This window comes from Rhinopithecus roxellana, chromosome 7 (assembly GCF_007565055.1).
Source record: "Rhinopithecus roxellana isolate Shanxi Qingling chromosome 7, ASM756505v1, whole genome shotgun sequence".
Classification (NCBI taxonomy): Eukaryota; Metazoa; Chordata; class Mammalia; order Primates; family Cercopithecidae; genus Rhinopithecus; species Rhinopithecus roxellana.
In genome coordinates, this window is record NC_044555.1 from 135,373,001 (window position 1) to 135,393,983 (window position 20,983).

Genomic DNA, 20,983 nt, shown 5'->3' on the forward strand with positions numbered 1-20,983 from the left:
GAAGCAATTGTGAATGGAAGTTCATTCCTGATTTGGCTCTCTGCTTGTCTGTTACTGGTGTATAAGAATGCTTGTGATTTTTGCACATTAATTTTGTATCCTGAGACTTTGCTGAAGTTGCTTATCAGCTTAAGGAGCTTTTGGGCTGAGATGATGGGGTTTTCTAAATCTACAATCATGTCATCTGCAAACAGGGACAATTTGACTTCTTCTTTTCCTAACTGAATACCCTTGATTTCTTTCTCTTGCCTGATTGCCCTAGCCAGAACTTCCAACACTATGTTGAATAGGAGTGGTGAGAGAGGGCATCCCTGTCCTGTACCAGTTTTCAAAGGGAATTTTTCCAGTTTTTGCCTATTCAGTATGATATTAATTGTGGGTTTGTCATAAATAGCTCTTATTATTTTGAGGTACGTTCCATCAATACCTAATTTATTGAGCGTTTTTAGCATGAAGGGCTGTTGAATTTTGTCAAATGCCTTTTCTGCATCTATTGAGATAATCATGTGGTTCTTGACTTTGGTTCTGTTTATATGCTGGATTATGTTTATTGATTTGCGAATGTTGAACCAGCCTTGCATCCCAGGGATGAAGCCCACTTGATCATGGTGGATAAGCTTTTTGATGTGCTGCTGAATCCGGTTTGCCAGTATTTTATTGAGGATTTTTGCATCGATGTTCATCAGGGATATTGGTCTAAAATTCTCTTTTTTTGTTGTGTCTCTGCCAGGCTTTGGTATCAGGATGATGTTGGCCTCATAAAATGAGTTAGGGAGAATTCCGTCTTTTTCTATTGATTGGAATAGTTTCAGAAGGAATGGTCCCAGCTCCTCTTTGTAACTCTGGTAGAATTCAGCTGTGAATCCATCTGGTCCTGGACTTTTTCTGGTGGGTTGGCTATTAATTGTTGCCTCAATTTCAGAGCCTGCTATTGGTCTATTCAGGGATTCAACTTCTTCCTGGTTTAGTCTTGGGAGAGTGTAAGTGTCCAGGAAATTATCCATTTCTTCTAGATTTTCTAGCTGATTTGCATAGAGGTGTTTATAGTATTCTTTGATGGTAGTTTGTATTTCTGTGGGGTCGGTGGTGATATCCCCTTTATCATTTTTTATTGCATCTATTTGATTCCTCTCTCTTTTCTTCTTTATTAATCTTGCTAGCAGTCTGTCAATTTTGTTGATCTTTTCAAAAAACCAACTCCTGGATTCATTGATTTTTTGAAGGGTTTTTTGTATTTCTATCTCCTTCAGTTCTGCTCTAATCTTAGTTATTTCTTGCCTTCTGCTAGCTTTTGAATGTGTTTGCTCTTGCCTCTCTAGTTCTTTTAATTGTGATGTTAGAGTGTCAATTTTAGATCTTTCCTGCTTTCTCTTGTGGGCATTTAGTGCTATAAATTTCCCTCTACACACTGCTTTAAATGTGTCCCAGAGATTCTGGTATGTTGTATATTTGTTCTCATTGGTTTCAAAGAACATCTTTATTTCTGCTTTCATTTCACTATGTACCTAGTAGTCATTCAGGAGCAGGTTGTTCAGTTTCCATGTAGTTGAGCGGTTTTGATTGAGTTTCTTAGTGCTGAGTTCTAGTTTGATTGCACTGTGGTCTGAGAGACAGTTTGTTATAATTTCTGTTCTTTTGCATTTGCTGAGGAGTGCTTTACTTCCAATTATGTGGTCAATTTTGGAATAAGTGCGATGTGGTGCTCAGAAGAATGTATATTCTATTGATTTAGGGTGGAGAGTTCTATAGATGTCTACTAGGTCCACTTGGTTTAGAGATGAGTTCAATTCCTGGATATCCTTGTTAACTTTCTGTCTCGTTGATCTGTCTAATGTTGACAGTGGAGTGTTGAAGTCTCCCATTATTATTGTATGGGAGTCTAAGTCTCTTTGTAAGTCTCTAAGGACTTGCCTTATGAATCTGGGTGCTCCTGTATTGGGTGCATATATATTTAGGAGAGTTAGCTCTTCCTGTTGAATTGATCCCTTTACCATTATGTAATGGCCTTCTTTGTCTCTTTTGATCTTTGATGGTTTAAAGTCTGTTTTATCAGAGACTAGGATTGCAACCCCTGCTTTTTTTTGTTCTCCATTTGCTTGGTAGATCTTCCTCCATCCCTTTATTTTGAGCCTATGTATGTCTCTGCATGTGAGATGGGTCTCCTGAATACAGCAGACTGATGGGTCTTGACTCTTTATCCAGTTTGCCAGTCTGTGTCTTTTAATTGGAGCATTTAGTCCATTTACATTTAAGGTTAATATTGTTATGTGTGAACTTGATCCTGCCATTATGATATTAACTGGTTATTTTGCTCGTTAGTTGATGCAGTTTCTTCCTAGCCTCGATGGTCTTTACATTTTGGCATGTTTTTGCAATGGCTGGTACCGGTTGTTCCTTTCCATGTTTAGGGCTTCCTTCAGGGTCTCTTGTAAGGCAGGCCTGGTGGTGACAAAATCTCTAAGCATTTGCTTATCTGTAAAGGATTTTATTTCTCCTTCACTTATGAAACTTAGTTTGGCTGGATATGAAATTCTGGGCTGAAAACTCTTTTCTTTAAGAACATTGAATATTGGCCCCCACTCTCTTCTGGCTTGTAGAGTTTCTGCCGAGAGGTCTGCTGTTAGTCTGATGGGCTTCCCTTTGTGGGTAACCCGACCTTTCTCTCTGGCTGCCCTTAAGATTTTTTCCTTCATTTCAACTTTGGTGAATCTGGCAATTATGTGTCTTGGAGTTGCTCTTCTGGAGGAGTATCTTTGTGGCGTTCTCTGTATTTCCTGAATTTGAATGTTGGCCTGCCCTACTAGGTTGGGGAAGTTCTCCTGGATGATATCCTGAAGAGTGTTTTCCAACTTGATTCCATTTTCCCCCTCACTTTCAGGCACCCCAATCAGACGTAGATTTGGTCTTTTTACATAATCCCATACTTCTTGCAGGCTTTGTTCATTTCCTTTTCTTCTTTTTTCTTTTGGTTTCTCTTCTCGCTTCATTTCATTCATTTGATCCTCAATCGCTGATACTCTTTCTTCCAGTTGATCGAGTCGGTTACTGAAGCTTGTGCATTTGTCACGTATTTCTCCTGTCATGGTTTTCATCTCTGTCATTTCGTTTATGACCTTCCCTGCATTAATTAGTCTAGCTGTCAATTCTTCCACTCTTTTTTCAAGATTTTTAGTTTCTTTGCGCTGGGTACGTAATTACTCTTTTAGCTCTGAGAAGTTTGATGGACTGAAGCCTTCTTCTCTCATCTCGTCAAAGTCATTCTCTGACCAGCTTCGATCCGTTGCTGGCGATGGGCTGTGCTCCTTTGCAGGGGGAGATGTGCTCTTATTTTTTGAATTTCCAGCTTTTCTGCCCTGCTTTTTCCCCATCTTTGTGGTTTTATCTCTCTCCGGTCTTTGATGATGGTGACGTACTGATGGGGTTTTGGTATAGGTGTCCTTCCTGTTTGATAGTTTTCCTTCTGACAGTCAGGACCCTCAGCTATAGGTCTGTTGGAGATTGCTTGAGGTCCACTCCAGACCCTGTTTGCCTGGGTATCAGCAGCAGAGTTTGCAGAAGATAGAATATTGCTGAACAGCAAGTGTACCTGTCTGATTCTTACTCTGGAAGCTTCCTCTCGGGGTGTACTCCACCCTGTGAGGTGTGGGGTGTCAGACTGCCCCTAGTGGGGGATGTCTCCCAGTTAGGCTACTCAGTGGTCAGGGACCCACTTGAGCAGGCAGTGTGTCCATTCTCAGATCTCAACCTCTGTGTTGGGAGATCCACTGCTCTCTTCAAAGCTGTCAGACGGAGTCATTCTTGTCTGCTCAGGCCTCTGCTGCTTCCCCTGTTGTTTTTTTAGCTGTGCCCTGTCCCCAGAGGAGGAGTCTATAGAGACAGGCAGGTTTCCTTGAGCTGCTGTGAGCTCCACCCAGTTCGAGCTTCCCAGCGGCTTTGTTTACCTACTTAAGCCTCAGCAATGGCGGGCGCCCCTCCCCCAGCCTCGCTGCTGCGTTGCGGTTAGATCGCCGCAGACTGCTGTGTTAGCAATGAGGGAGGCTCCGTGGGCTTGGGACCTTCCCGGCCAGGTGAGGGGTATATTCTTCTGGTGTGCCCGTTTGCTTAAAGTGCGGTATTGGGGTGGGAGTTACCCAATTTTCCAGGTGTTGTGTGTCTCAATTCCCCTGGCTAGGAAAAGGGATTCCCTTCCCCCTTGCGCTTCTCAGGTGAGGCGATGCCTCGCCCTGCTTCAGCTCTCACTGGTCAGGCTGCAGCAGCTGACCAGCACTGATTGTCCGGCACTCCCTAGTGAGATGACCCCAGTACCTCAGTTGAAAATGCAGAAATCACCGGTCTTCTGTGTCGCTCGCGCTGGGAGTTGGAGACCGGAGCTGTTCCTATTCGGCCATCTTGCTCTGCCTGGCATATCTCTTCTTAAAAGCAACTCCAATAACTTTCAGCATATGCCTTACTAGGTCAATGCGCTAAACCTGATTTGGGGAAAGGAAACAATAAGCCATTGCTAATGACGGTGTTCATATTTCTCCTCTTTACACAGTGAACATGTTCTCTGGAGAGCAGAGATAGTCACAACAGATAAAACAGGTGTGCTGCTGGATGCTTCCCTGAAGTCCCATTTAGTCATACAGCAAAAGAAACACAAAATAAAGCAGGCCTGTGTTTAAGTGGCTATAAAGGTAATTTTATAGAAATATCATGTGTGAATGCTTCCCTTTCAGAGTCAGAGAATTTGAGGAGGTGAGTTTGTGAGGGAGCTCCTTCACAAGACAAGGCCAGCAGAAACAACCTCTTCCTTCTTCCTTCATTTTCACAGACACAGTGTGTGTAGGTGGAAGTGCTTCTTAACCAACCATTGGGCCTCACTCTGGCTATGGCCAGATGTAGGAGCTTCAAAACAAGCCCTTTAACATTCCCACTGCTCTGGGGTGAAGATGTTCCAGGAAGGTCTCCGTCAGGGACAGGAATGCCCCACCATTGAATGATAATGGTCCAGAGTAATCCTGAAGATATGGAATACATAGTTTCAAGCAGTCCAATGGCCCCAACTGCTGTAGTCACAGGCTCTCCTGTTAACTCCATTTTCCCCGTAATAATACCAAGAAAGTATTTGCAGAATTATCTCATCAAAAGATAAGAAAACATAATGATGTTTCAACATATGTAATTTTGACAACAATCTCATGAAGCAGATACTTATCATCTCCATTTTACAGGTGAGAAAACTGAGGCACAAGAAGAGAAGTTACATGCCCAAGGGCACTCAGCTTATAAGTGGTATAGGTCTCCTAGCACTGGATCACAGAGCTCATTCACAGTCTCTGTCACCTGCAGCATGCCAGTTTCCATGTTCTGTGGACTGTGAGACCCAAGTCTCTCTTATCCATCCCTCTTTTCCATTCCCACCTACACTCACTTCTCTCAGTCTCTCGGTACTTTTCTACTTGATTATTTGAAGAGCCTTTTGAAGAGTCTCTCTGCTCCCTGTCTCTGGCCTCCTTTGTTCATCCATTACATTGTCCATTGACTGCCTTCTCTATGTAGCCTCCATGTATCCCCACACCCCATTCTCCTTCCTCGAGTTCCTATGGCATTTTGCTTGAACCATCTTTAAGTAGCGAGTTCATGCAGCATTGTATATAGCACAACTATGTCTCCCAATTATAATACTTATTATAACATTCTAGGCAATGCAAATTCACTTTTGGCCTTTTTAGCATCAGTGTTAGTTTTAGTCTCAGTGCACAGGAATTAGGAGTCATTCCTACTGGTAATAATTTGAAGGAAAAAAAGAGGGAATAAGAGGTAGAGAAATGAAAAGGGAAGTAAAGGGAAACGCAAAGAAGGAGTTGAGAGTCTTGCAGTGAAACCTGAGGAGGAAAAATAAAAGAAGTTAAGGAAAGGTTAAACAAGGCCAAGATCAATACACTTGGTCTTGCTGTTTTCCCCATGCAGAACCAAGGCCAACAAAGACAGTGGCTGACCCTGCCAAGTGTAGCCTGGTATCTACTGATATAGTGCACTAGTCCAGACATTAGGACAGTATATTAAGGGGGAAGCATGGGTAACCCCTCTACCACTGTAGAGTTTAAGACAAATAAATGTTGTTCAACGGAGAAAGGATCCAGAGCCTTAGAAGTCTCCACAGCCTTAGATCAACCTAGAGGGGCCTTGAACATGATTCATAACTTCAGTCACCTTAATCCTTTTTTTCATAAGGTCTAAATTTCTTCAGGGATGAAGAATTTTGTGTAATAAATATAATAATAGCAGTAAAACACAGTTCATATTTGCTGTGTGCCAGACACTGGACTAAATGCTTTCTGTAGATTATCCCATTAATCCTCACAACACAAACAAGTTGGGTTAAGAAAGAAAATATCATTTTCTTTACTTCACAACAGAAGTAATACAGGTTTTACAGATGTAGTGCGTTGCCTAAGGCATACAGTTGTACTGGGGAAGTTTGGGGATTCAAACACAAGGCTGTGACTCTGAAGCTGGTGCCTTCACCCATTAGGTTTTGCTGTTTCCCAGACTGTGCTCCAGGGAGAGACTAGGATGGTAATGGGGTACACTGCAAGTGTTATGGCAGGGAAGGAAAGGGAAAGACTGTTTCGAACTGAGTAAATCTGTGAAGACTTTGAGGAGGAGGTAGGCTTCATTGAAATATATTGTCATTACAGGGGAGCATCTGTACTACTGCACTGTATCAGTAGATACCAGGTTACACTTGGCAGGGTCAGCACTGTCAATTTCCTCCAGCCAGAAACCATCAGGAGCATACTGTAGTTCAACAAATCAGAATTATTGATTTGTTGCAATGAGAGTGACCTCACATCATGGGGAATTGTATGGTGCCACAAAAAGAGGAGGATAGAAAGCACTTATAAGATTATCACAGGATCTGGGATTGCATTAAGTGGTTTAGGGGAAGGTTCAACGAAGTGGGACTCTGTTATGGATTGGATGCTGTGAGGAGTGGGGGTAATTCTATGATTTGAGTATCTTAATTTTTATCTTGAAGATGGGAGAAACAAAATGAAAATAAGTCTATAACTGGAAAAAGTAGCAGTTACTCATATTAGCCAGGATAGTGGAATATTTGGTAGGTTTTGTGCTTTGGACAATGTTTTTGTTTATGCTTGTGCTCAGACTTGTTTACAAGTAGTCTTGATCCATCAAAGTCACAGAATGGCGTTATCTGATGTTGATGCTCTGTGTAATTGTTTATGCTTAACCAGAGAACACCAAGGTCTAGTTGTGAATGCGCAACCAGCTTTCAGATATCAGAGACTGCTTTTCTCTTTTAACACTTAACTTCTGTTCTTAGTCCTTGGTTCATGGGTTTCAGCTAGTTAAAGTCAAATAGATACATTTAATGAGATAATACACACAAGGATGATAACTATCACTTACTGAATGCCAGGTACCATGATAAGTACTCTGTACACGATGACTTATTTAATTCTATGCAATCAAGTAAAGTAGTGTTAAATATTATTATTTCCATACTTTTTATTATTGTGTAAAAACATACAACACAAAAACCTCCATCTAAACCATTTTTTAAGTGCACGGTACAATAGCTTTAACTATATGAACATTGTCATACAATAGATCTCTACAACGTTTGAATCTTGCAAAACTGAAATTCAAACTCTGTACCCATTGAACAACTCCTATTTACCTCTCTCTATAGCCCCTTACAACCAGTATTCTACTTTCTTCTTCTATGAATTTGACTACTTTGGATACCTCATATAAGTAGATTAATGCAGTATTTGCCTTTCTGTGGCTGGCTTATTTCACTTAGCATAATGTCCTCAATAATATATCCTTAGCACAATACTTCATGTGGTACAACTTGGGTGAACTTGGAAGTTGTACCATATGACAGAATTTCCTTCTTCTTCAAGGCTGAGTAATATTTGATTGTATGTATGTACCACATTTTCTTTACCCATTTATCAATCAGTGGACATTTAGGTTGCTTCCACTTCTTGGCTACTGTGAATAATACTGCAATGATCATGGCTGTGCATATATCTGTTTGATATCCTCTTTTCAATTCTTTCAGATATAAATCCAACAGTGGAATTGCTGGATCATACGGTAATTCTATCTTTAACATTTTGAAGAACTTCTGCACTGTTTTCCATAGTGACTGCATCATTTTACATTCTCACTAACAATGCAAAAGGATTCTAATTCTTGCACATTTTTCTCAACACTTATTTTCCATTTTTGAATAGTGGCCATACTAATGGACATGAAGTGATATCACATGGTAGTTTTCACTTGCATTTGCCTGATGATTAGTGATGTCGAGCATTTTTACATATACTTGTTGGCCATTTATATATCATCTTTGGAGAAATGTCTATTCAAGTCCTTTTCCCATTATTGATTGAATTATTTGGTTTTTGTTGTTGAGTTGAGGAATACTTGATATATTCTGGATATTAACCCCATATCAGATATATGCTTGCAAATATTTTCCTTTCTTTTTTTAAAAAAAATTATTTTAATTTTAGATTCCTGGACACATGTGCAGGATGTGCAGGTTTGTTACATAAGTAAATGAGTGCCATAGTGGTTTGCTGCACCTATTAACCCATCACGTAGGTATTAAGCCCTGCATGCATTAGCTCTTTATCCTGATGCTCTCCCTCCCCTGGCCCCCCTGACGGGCCCCAACATGTGTTGCTCCCCTCCCTGTGTCCATGTGTTCTCACTGTTCAGCTCCCACTTACAAGTGAGAATATGCAGTGTTTGGTTTTCTCTTCCTGTGTTAGTTTTCTGAGGATCATGGCTTCCAGTTCCATCCATGTCTGTGCAAAGGACATGATCTCATTCCTTTTTATGGCTGCATAGTACTCCATGGTGTATATGTACCACATTTTCTTTATCCACTCTATCATTGATGGGCATTTGGGTTAATTCCATGTCTTTGCTATTGTGAATAGTGCTGCAATAAACATATGTGTGCATGTATTTTTGTCACAGAATGATTTATGTTCCTTTGGGTATATATCCAGTAATGTGATTTTGGGTCAAATGGTATTTCTGGTTCTAGATCTTTGAGGAATCACCACACCATCTTCTACAATAAATTTACATACCCACCAACCATGAAAAAGCATTCCTATTTCTCCACAGCCTCACCAGCATCTGTTGTTTCTCAACTTTTTAATAATTGCCTTTCTAACTGGTGTAAGATGGTGTCTCATTGTGGTTTTGATTTGCATTCCTCTGATGATCAGTGATGTTGAGCTTTTTTTCACATGTTTATTGGGTGCCTGTATGTTTTCTTTTGAGAAGTGTCTGTTCATGTCATTGGCCCACTTTTTAATGGGGTTGTTTGTTTTGTTCTCGTAAATTTGTTTAAGTTCCTTGTGTAGATTCTGGATATCAGACCTCTGTCAGACAGATAGATAGATAGATAGATAGATAGATAGATAGATAGATAGATAGATAGATAACAAAAAATTCCTCCCATTCTGTAGGTTGTATGCTCACTCTGATGATAGTTTCTTTAGTTCTTTAGTTTAATTAGATTCCATTTGTCAATTTTTGCTTCGTTGCAGTTGCTTTTGACATTTTTGTTATGAAATCTTGGCTTGTGCCTATGTCCTTAATGGTATTGCCTAGATTTTCTTCTAGGGTTTTTATAGTTTTGGCTTTTACATTTAAGCCTTTAATTCATGTTCAGTTAATTTTTGTATAAGGTATAAGGAAGGAGTCCAGTTTAAATTTTTTGCATATGGCTAGCCAGTTTTTTCAGCACTATTTAATAAACTGGGAATTCTTTCCCCATTGCTTGTTTTTGTCAGGTTTGTAAAAAATCAGATAGCTGTATATGTGTGGTATTATTTCTGAGATCTCTATCCTGTTCCATTGTTCTATGTGTCTGTTTTTGTACCAGTATTATGTTGTTTTGATTACTGTAGCCTTGTAGTACAGTTTGAAGTCAGATAGCATGATAACTCCAGCTTTGTTCTTTTTGCTTAGGATTGTCTTGGCTATGTAGGCTCTTCTTAGGTTCCATAAGAATTTTAAAGTACTTTTTTCTAATTATGTGAAGTATGTTAATGGTAGTTTAATGAGTACAGCATTGAATCTATAATTTACTTTGGGTAGTATGGCAATTTTCATGATATTGACTCTTCTTCTCCATGAGCATGGAATGTTTTTCCTTCTGTTTGTGTCCTCTCTTATTTCCTTGAGCAGTTATTTGTCGTTCTTGAAGAGGTCCTTCGCATCCCTTGTTAGTTATATTCCTAGGTATTTTATTCTCTTTGCAGCAATTGTGAATGGGAGTTCATTCATGATTTGGCTCTCTGCTTGTCTGTTGTTGGTATATAGGAATGCTTTTCAATTTTGCACATTGATTTTTGTATCCTGAGACAGTTCAAGTTGCTTATCAGCTTAGGAAGCTTTTGGGCTGAGACAACGGGGTTTTCTAGATACAGGATTATGTCTTGTAGAGTTTCTGCTGGAAGATCCGCTGTTAGTCTGATGGGCTTCCCTTTGTGAGTAACCCTACCTTTCTCTCTGATTGCCCTTAATATTTTTTCCTTCATTTCAACCTTGGTGAATCTGACAATTATGTGTATTGGGGTTGCTCCTCTTGAGGAGTATCTTTGTGGTGTTCTCTGTATTTCTTGAATCTGAATGTTGGCATGCCTTGCTAGTTTGGGGAGGTTCTCCTGGATAATATCCTGCAGAGTGTTTTCCAACTTGGCTCCATTCTCCCCGTCACTTTCATGTACACCAATCAGATGTAGATTTGGTTTTTTCACATAGTACCATATTTCTTGAGGCTTTGTTCATTTCTTTTTACTCTTTTTTCTCTAAACTTCTCTTCTTGCTTCATTTCATTCATTTGATCTTCAATCACTGATACCCTTTCTTCCACTTGATCAAATCAGCTACTGAAATTTGTGCATCCAACCTGCCTTACAAGAGCTCCTGAATGAAGCACTAAACATGGAAAGATACAACCGGTACCAGCCACTGCAAAAACATCCCAAATTGTAAAGACCATCGATGATAGGAAGAAAGTGCATCAACCAATGAGCAAAATACCAGCTAACATCATAATGACAGGATCAAATTCACACATAACAATATAAACCTTAAATGTAAATAGGCTAAAAGCTCCAATTAGAAGACACAGACTGGCAAATTGGATAAAGAGTCAAGACCCATCAGTGTGCTGTATTCAGGAGACCCATTTCATATGCAGAGACACATATAGGCTCAAAATAAAGGGAGGGAGGAAGATCTACCAAGCAAATGGAAAACAAAAAAAGCAAGGGTTGCAATCCCAGTCTCTGATAAAACAGACTTTAAACCAACAAAGATCAAAAGAGACAAAGAAGGCCATTACATAATGGTAAAGGGATCAATTCAACAATAAGAGCTAACTATCCTAAATATATATGCACCCAATACAGGAGCACCCAGATTCATAAGGCAAGTCCTTAGAGACCTACAAAGAGACTTAGATTCCCACACAATAATAATGGGAGACTTTAACACCCCACTGTCAACATTAGACATATCAACAAGACAGAAAGTTAACAAGGATATCCAGGACTTGAACTCAGCTCTGGATGAAGTGGACCTAATAGGCATCTACACAACTCTCCACCCCAAATCAATAGAATATACATTCTTCTCAGCACCACATATGATTTATTCCAAAATTGACCACATAGTTGGAAGTAAAGCACTCCTCAGCAAATGTACAAGAACAGAAATCACAACAAACTGTCTCTCAGACCACAGTGCAATCAAACTAGAACTCAGGACTAAGAAACTCAATCAAAACCGCTCAACTACATGGAAACTGAACAACCTGTTCCTGAATGACTACTGGGTACATAACAAAATGAAGGCAGATATAAAGATGTTCTTTGAAACCAATGAGAACAAAGACACAACATATCAGAATATCTGGGACACATTTAAAGTAGTGTGCAGAGGGAAATTTATAGCACTAAATGCCCACAAGAGAAAGCAGGAAAGATCTAAAATCAACACCCTAACATTACAATTAAAAGAGCTAGAGGAGCAAGAGCAAACACATTCAAAAGCTAGCAGAAGTCAAGAAATAACTAAGATCAGAGCAGAACTGAAGGAGATAGAGATACAAAAAACCCTTCAAAAAATTAATGAATCTAGGAGCTGGTTTTTTGAAAAGATCAACAAAATTGATAGACCACTAGCAAGACTAATAAAGAAGAAAAGAGAAGAATCAAATAGATGCAATAAAAAATGATAAAGGGGATATCACCACAGTGATGCCCTCTCTCACCACTCCTATTCAACATAGTGCTGGAAGTTCTGGCCAGGGCAATCAGGCAAGAGAAAGAAATAAAGGGTATTCAATTAGGAAAAGAGGAAGTCAAATTGTCCCTGTTTGCAGATGACATGATTGTATATTTAGAAAACCCCATTGTCTCAGCCCAAAATCTCCTTAAGCTGATAAGCAACTTCAGCAAAGTCTCAGGATACAAAATCAGGGTGCAAGAATCACAAGCATTCCTATACACCAATAAAAGACAAACGGAGAGCCAAATCATGAGTGAATTCCCATTCACAAAATTACTTCAAAGAGAATAAAATACCTAGGATTCCAACTTACAAGGGATGTAAAGGACCTCTTCAAGGAGAACTACAAACCACTGCTCAACGAAATAAAAGAGGACACCAACAAATGGAAGAACATTCCATGCTGACGGATAGGAAGAATCAATATCATGAAAAAGGCCATATTGTTCATGGTAATTTATAGATTCAATGCCATCCCCATTAAGCTACCAATGACCTTCTTCACAGAATTGAAAAAATCTACTTTAAAGCTCATATGGAACTAAAAAAGAGCCCACATTTCCAAGACAATCCTAAGCAAAAAGAACAAAGCTGGAAGCATCACTCTGCCTGACTTCAGACTATAGTACAAGGCTACAGTAACCAAAACAACATGGTACTGGTACCAAAAGAGAGATATAGACCAATGGAACAGACCAGAGGCCTCAGAAGTAACACCACACATCTACAACCATCTGATCTTTGACAAACTTGACAAAAACAAGAAATGGGGAATGGATTCCCTATTTAATAAATGGCGCTGGGAAAACTGGATAGCCATATGTAGAAAGCTCAAACTGGATCCCTTCCTTATACCTTATACAAAAAATAATTCGAGGTGGATTAAAGACTTAAATTTTAGATATAAAACCATAAAAACCCTAGAAGAAAACTTAGGCACTACCATTCAGGACATAAGCATGGGCAAGGACTTCATGACTAAAACACCAAAAGCAATGGCAACAAAAGCCAAAATTGACAAATGGGATCTAATTAAACCAAAGAGCTTCTGCACAGCAAAAGAAACTACCATTAGAGTGAACAGGCAACCTACAGAATGGGAGAAAATTTTTGCAATCTACCCATCTGACAAAGGGCTAATATCCAGAATCTACAAAGTACTGAAGCATGTTTACAAGAAAAAATCAAATAACTCCATCAAAAAGTGGGCAAAAGTATGAACAGACACTTCTCAAAAGAAGACATTTATACAGCCATCAGACACATGAAAAAATGCTCATCATCACTGGCCATCAGAGAAATGCAAATCAAAACCACATTGAGATACCAGTTAGAATGGCGATCATTAAAAAGTCAGGAAACAACAGGTGCTAGAGAGGATATGGAGAAATAGGAACACTTTTACACTGCTGGTGGGAGTGTAAACTAGTTCAACCATTGTTGAAGACAGTGTGGAGATTCCTCAAGGATCTAGAAGTAGAAATACCATTTGACCCAGCCATCCCATTACTGAGTATATACCCAAAGGGTTATAAATCATGCTACTATAAAGACACGTGCACACATATGTTTATTGCAGCACTATTCACAATAGCAAAGACTTGGAACCAACCCAAATGTCCATCAATGATAGACTAGATTAATAAAATGTGGCACATATACACCATAGAATACTATGCAGCCATAAAAAAAGATGAGTTCGTGTCCTTTGCAGGGACATGGATGAAGCTGGAAACCATCATTCTCAGCAAACTATCGCAAGGTCAGAAAACCAAACACCGCATGCTCTCACTCATAGGTGGGAATTGAACAATAAGAACTCTTGGACACGGGGCGAGGAACATCACACACCAGGGCCTGTCATGGGATGGGGGGAGGAGGGAGGGATAGCATTAAGAGAAATACTTAATGTAAATGATGAGTTAATGGGTGCAGCACACCAACATGGCACATGTATACATATGTAACGAACCTGCACATTGTGCACATGTACCCTAGAACTTAAAGTATAATAATAATAATAATAATAATAATAATAATAATAATAAAACACTTAACAAAAAAAAAGGATTATGTCATCTGCAAATAGAGGTTGTTTGACTTTCTCTCTTCCTATTTGAATACTCTTTATTTCTTTCACTTGCATGATTGCCCTGGCCAGAACTTCCAATACTATGTTGAATAGGAGTGGTGAGAGAGGGCATCCTTATCTTATGCTGGTTTTCAAGGGCAATGCTTCTGGCTTTTACCCATTCAGTGTGACATTGACTGTGCGTTTGTCATAAATGGCTCATATTATTTTGAGGTATGTTCCATCAATATATATTTGGGATAGTGCATATATATTTGGGACAGTTAGGTCTTCTTGTGGAATTGAACCTTTTCCCATTATGTAATGCTCTCCTTTGCCTTTTTTTTCTTTGTTGGTTTAAAGTCTGTTTTGTCAGAAACTAGGATTGCGACCCCTGCTTTTTTCTTTCCATTTGCTTGGTAAATTTTCCCCTATCTCTTTATTTTGAGCCTACGTGCGTCTTTGCACGTGAGGTGGGTCTCTTGAAGAGAGCATACCATTGGATTGTGCTTCTTTATCCAGGTTGCCATTCTGTGTCTTTTAATTGGGGCATTTAGCACACTTACATTTACATTTAAGTTTAATATTGTTATGTGTTAATTTGATGCTGTCATCGTGATGCTAGCTGGTTATTTTTCAGACTTGTCAATGTAGTTGCTTCATAGTGTCATTGGTCTTTGTACTAAAGTGTGTTTTTTAGTGGCTGCTAATGGTTTTTCCTTTCCATATTTAGTGCCTCCTTCAGGAGTTCTTGCAAGGCAGGCCTGGTGGTTACAAATTCCCTCAGCATTTGCTTGTCTGAAAAGGATTTTACTTCTTCACTTATGAAGCTTAGTTTGGTCAGATATGAAATTCTGGTTTCGAAATCCTTTTGTTTAAGAATGTTGAATACTGGCATCCAATCTATTCTTGCTTGTAGGGTTTCTGCTGAGAGGTCCACTGTTAGTCTGATGGGCTTCCTGTTGTAGGTGACCTGGCCTTTCTGGCTGCCCTTCACATTTTTTTCCTTCATTTCGACTTTGGACAATTTGATGATTATGTGCCTCAGGGTTCATCTTCTCATGGAGTATCTTTCAGAGAACTGGAGTTCTCTGAATTTCCTGAATTTGAATGTTGACCTGTCTTGTTAGGTTGGGGAATTTGTCCTGGATGATATCCTGAAGTATATTTTCCAATTTGGTTCCATTCGCCCCATCTCTTTCAGGTACCCAGTCAGTTGCAGGTTCAGTTTTCTTTACATAATCCCATAGTTCTTGGAGGTTTTGTTCACTCCTTTTAATTCTTTTTTCTCTAATCTTGTCTACCTGTCTTATTTCAGCAAGACAGTCTTCAAGCTCTCAAATTCTTTCCTCTGCTTGGTCTATTCAGTTACTGATACTTGTGGTTGCATTGTGAAGTTCTTGTCTTGCATTTTTCAGCTCCATCAGGCCATTATCTTCCTTTCTTAACTGGTTATTCTGGTTAACAGTTCCTGCAATGTTTTATCATGGTTCTCAGCTTCTTTGCATTGGGTTAGAACATGCTCCTTTGGTTCAGCAAAGTTCATTATTACTCACCTTCTGAAGCCTACATCTACCAACTCATCCATGTCAGCCTCTGCCCAGTTCTGTGCCCTTGCTGGAGAGGTGTTGCAATCTTTTGGAGGAGTTGAGGCACTCTGGCTTTTTAAGTTTTCAGGGTTTTTTCATTGATTCTTTATCATCTTTGTGAGTTTATCTAGCTTTGATCTTTGAGGCTGCTGACCTTTGGATGGGGTTTTTGTGGGAACTTTTTTGTTCATGCTGTTGTTGTTGTTGCTTTCTGTTTGTTTGTTTTCCTTTTAACAGTCAGGCCACTCTTCCATAGATCTGTTGCTGTTTGCTGGGATTCCACTCCAGACCCTATTTTCCTGCGTCCCTCCTGCACCTGGAGGTGTCACCAGTGGAGGCTGCAGAACAGCAACGATGGCTGCCTGCTCCTTCCTCTGGAATCTCTGTCACTGTGAGGCACCAACCTGATGCCAGAAGGAATGCTCCTACATATAAGGTGTCTGGTGACCCCTGTTGGGAGATCTCACCCAGTCCGGAGGCACAGGATCTAGGACCTGCTTAACAAAGCACTCTGGTTACTCTTTGGCAGAGGCGGACCACTGTGCTGGGGGGAATCTCACTCATCTGGACTGCCTGGATTCCTCAGAGCCAGCAGGTGGAAAGACTAAGTCTGCTGACACACAGAGAATGTGGCTGCTCCTCCTCTCAGGGGCTCAGTCCCAGGGAGATCAGAGGGTGGTGGCATGGGCTCACAAGGGGGATCTACTGATCCATAGGTTGCACAGATCTGTGGAAAAAGTGTGGTTTCCCAGACAGAGTAGCATGATCACTCACTGCCTCCCTTGGCTGGGGGTGGGAGTTCCGCTTGCCCCATGTGGCTCCCAGGTGGGCCATCACACCACTCTACTTTTCCTCATTCTTCATGAGTCACACCAACCACCTAGTCAGTCCAAATGAGGGAACCTGGATACCTCTGTTGATGATGCAGGATTCACTTGCCATTTTGTTCTTCTCTTTATGGGAGCCTCCGACAACAACTGTTTCTAGTAGGTCATCTTGGCCCCTTGATTTTTGTTTTCAATTCTGTTTATGTGGTGTGTCACATTTGTTGACATGCATGCGTTAAACCTTCCCTGCATCCCTGGTATGAAACCCACTTGTTGATGGTGGATTATCTTTTTGATATGCTGTTGGATTCAGTTAGTATTTTTTTGAGGATTTTTGCGTCTATGTTAATCAGGGATATTGGTCTATAGTTTTCTTTTTTTGTTGTTATGTCTTTTCCTGGTTTGCGTATTAGGCTAATACTAGTTTCTTTTTTTTGTTTGTTTGTTTTTGTTTTTGTTTGTTTTTTCTTTTTTTTTTTTTTTTTTTTTTTTTTTTTTTTTTTTTTTTGAGACGGAGTCTCACTCTGTTGCCCAGGCTGGAGTGCAGTGGCCGGATCTCAGCTCACTGCAAGCTCTGCCTCCCAGGTTTACGCCATTCTCCTGCCTCAGCCTCCCGAGTAGCTGGGACTACAAGCGCCCGCCACCTCGCCCGGCTAGTTTTTTGTATTTTTTAGTAGAGACAGGGTTTCACCAGGTTAGCCAGGATGGTCTCGATCTCCTGACCTTGTGATCCGCCTGTCTCAGCCTCCCAAAGTGCTGGGATTACATGCTTGAGCCACCGTGCCCGGCCATACTAGTTTCATAGAATGATTTAGGGAGGATTCTCTCTTTCTCTATCTTTTGTAATAGTTTCAGTAGTGTTGGAACCAATTCTGTTTTGAATGTCTGACAGAATTCAGCTGTGAATCTGCCTGGTCATAGAGATTTTTGGTGGCAATTTTTTTTTTATTATGGTTTCAATCTCACTACAGTCATTCATCTGTTCAGAGATTTTATTTTTTCCTGATTTAACCTAGGATGGTTGTATATCTCCATGAATTTATTCATCTCCTCTAGGTTTTCTAGTTTGTACATACAAAGGTGCTCATAGTCACCTTGAAAGATCTTTTGTATTTCTGTGGTATCATTTGTGATATCTCTCATTTTGTTTAGAATTGACCTAATTTGGATATTCTCTCTTCTTTTCTTGGTTAATCTCAATAATGATCTATCAATTTTGTTTATCTTTTCAAAGAACCAGCTTTTTGTTTTATTTATCTTTTGTTTTAATTTGTTTTAATTTAGTTCTGCTCTCACCTTTGTTATTTATTTTCCTCTGTTGGGTTTGGGATTGGTTTGTTCTTTTTTCTCTACTTCCTTGAGATGTGACCTTAGATTGTCTATTTGTATTCTTTCAGACTTCTTTCAGGCATTTAATGCTGTGAACTTTCCTCTTAGTATTGCTTTTGCTGTATCACAAAGGTTTTGATAGGTTGTGTCACTATTATCATTCAGCTCAAGGAATTTTTAAATTTCCATCTTGATTTCATTGTTTACCCTAAGATTATTCAGGAACAGGTTATTTAATTTCCATGTATTTGTATAGTTTTGAGGGTCCCTTTTAGAGTTGATTTCCAGTTGTACTCCACTGTGGTCTGAGAGAGTATTTGATTTAATTTCGTTTTTCTTAAATTTACTGAAACTTGATTTGTGGTCTATCATGTGGTCTCGCTTAGAGAATGTTCCATGTACTGAAGAAAATAATGTATATTCTGCAGTTGTTGGGTAGAATGTTCTGTAAATATCTGTTAAGTCCATTTGTTCTAGGGTATAGTTTAAGTCCGTAGTTTATTTGTTGACTTTCTGTCTTGATGACCTGTCTGGTGCTGTCGGTGGATTATTGAAGTCCCCCACTATAATTGTGTTGTCATCTATCTCATTTCTTAGGTCTAGTAGTAATGGTTTTATAATTTTGGGAACTCCAGTGTTAGGTGCATATATATTTAGGATTGTGATATTTTCCTGTTAGACTAATCTTTTTGTCATTATATAATTACCCTCTTCATCTTTTATATATCGTTCAGCTCCCTAAATCCATTTCAGCACTAGATAAGGTTAAATTCTTCTCCCATGATCTAGCTTTTTAGGTTCCCCACTAGTGGTGAGTGTTCAGAGGCAGATATTGCCCCCTCTCACATGTTGGGAACTCACAGTTTTTCAGCTGTCTCATGGAGATTGCAGTGGCCAGCTGCTACTTTCAAAGGGTCTGTGAATTCTTACCATTTTCTTGGTATTCCTGTGGTTGTTCTTGGAGCAAAAGTTTACAATGTGAGTTTCCACATGCTTTTCTGTCCATCTAAGTGGGAGTTTTACATTAGTTCTGTCTCCTATCTGCCATTTTTCTGGTCCTCCTCTTTCATTTCTGATATTAGTTATTTGAGTCTTCTGTTTTCTTTCTTGGTATGGTTAAAGGTTTGTCAATTTTTTTTGATCTTTAAAAAAAACACAACTTGTAGTTCTTTTATTTTTATTTTTTTAGCTTTTTCTATTTTCTATTTCATTTATTTCTGCTCTAATTTTTTATTATTTTCTTCCTTCTAATAACTCTGGGCTTAGTTTCATTTTATTTTTCTAGTTCCTTGAAATATAAAGTTAGATTGTTGATTTGATATCTTTCTTTTTTAATGTAGGCATTTGTTACTATAAATTTTCCTCTCACTCCTTATTTTACTGCATTCCATAAGTTTTGGTATGTTGTATTTTTACTTGTCTCAAGATATTTTATTATTTTCCTTGTGATTTCTTCTTTAACCCATTGATTGTTCAATAGTGTATTGTTTAGTTTCCACATATTTTTGAATTTTCTAGTTTTTTTTTCCTTTTTCTGTTGATTACTACTTTTATTCCATTGTGGTCAGAAAACATCTAGTATAATTTTAATTTTGTTACATTTGTTAAAACTTGTTTTGTGGCCTAACATGTGATCTCTTCTAAATGATGCTCTATGTTTGCTTGAAAATCATGTGCATTCTGCTGTTGTTTAGTAGAACATCTTGTATATGTCTATTAGGTCCAATTGGTCTATAGTGCTGTTCAAGTCCTCTATTTACTAATTGATCTTCTGTGTGTTTGTTCTATCTGTTATTGAAAATGTGCTATTGAAATCTCCTAGTACTATTGTATTACTATTTGTCTCATCAGTTCTGCCAATCTTTGCTTCTTATATTTGGCTACTCTGCTGTTAGGTGTGTACAAATGTGTGATTCTTATATCTTCCTGGTGAATTGACACTTTTATCATTATAATAATGTCTTTCTTTGTTTCTTATTACAATTTTTTACTTAGTCTATTTTGTCTGATATAAGTATAGAAAACCGAGCTCCTGTAGATATTTTATTTTTGGTTAACATAGGGATTACATAAAATACATTACAATTACAATAATCTATTCTAAACTGATAACAATTTAACTTCAACTACATATAAAACTCTATTCCTTTACCCTTACCCCTCCATTTTACATTATCAATGTTATAAATTATATCTTTTTATATTTTGTATTCATTAACACAGTTTTATAATTATACTTATTGTTTATGTTCTTATATTTTAAAATTATATACCTGGACTAACAGTGATTTATGTACCATCATTACAATATTATAAAATTCTGTACTGATCTATTTATTTATCTTCACAGAATTTTATATTTTTGCATGCTTTTTTGTTGATGTTTAGTGTCCTCTTATTTCAATTTGTACAGCTCCCTTTAGCATTTCTTATAAGGCAGGTCTGATGGTGAACCTCCCTCAGCTTTTGTTTAGCTGAAAAGGACTTTTTTTCTCCCTCATTTTTGAGGAGTACTTTTGTCAGATTTAGTATTTTTGGTTGGCAAGGTTTTTTTTTTTTTAATTTCAGTACACCTTAAATATATCATCCCAATCCCTTCTGGCCTGTAACATTTCTGCTAAGAAATCTGCTGACAATCTTATGCGTGCTTCTTTGCACATGACAAGTTGCTTTTCTTTTGCTGCTGTAAAGATTCTTTCTTTGTCATTGTCTTTTGACAGTTTGATTGTATTGTGTCTCAGTGTGGATCTCTTTGGGTTCATCATAGTTGCAGTCCTTTGACCTTCTTGGATTTGGATGTCCATTTGCTTCTTCAGATTTAGAAAGTC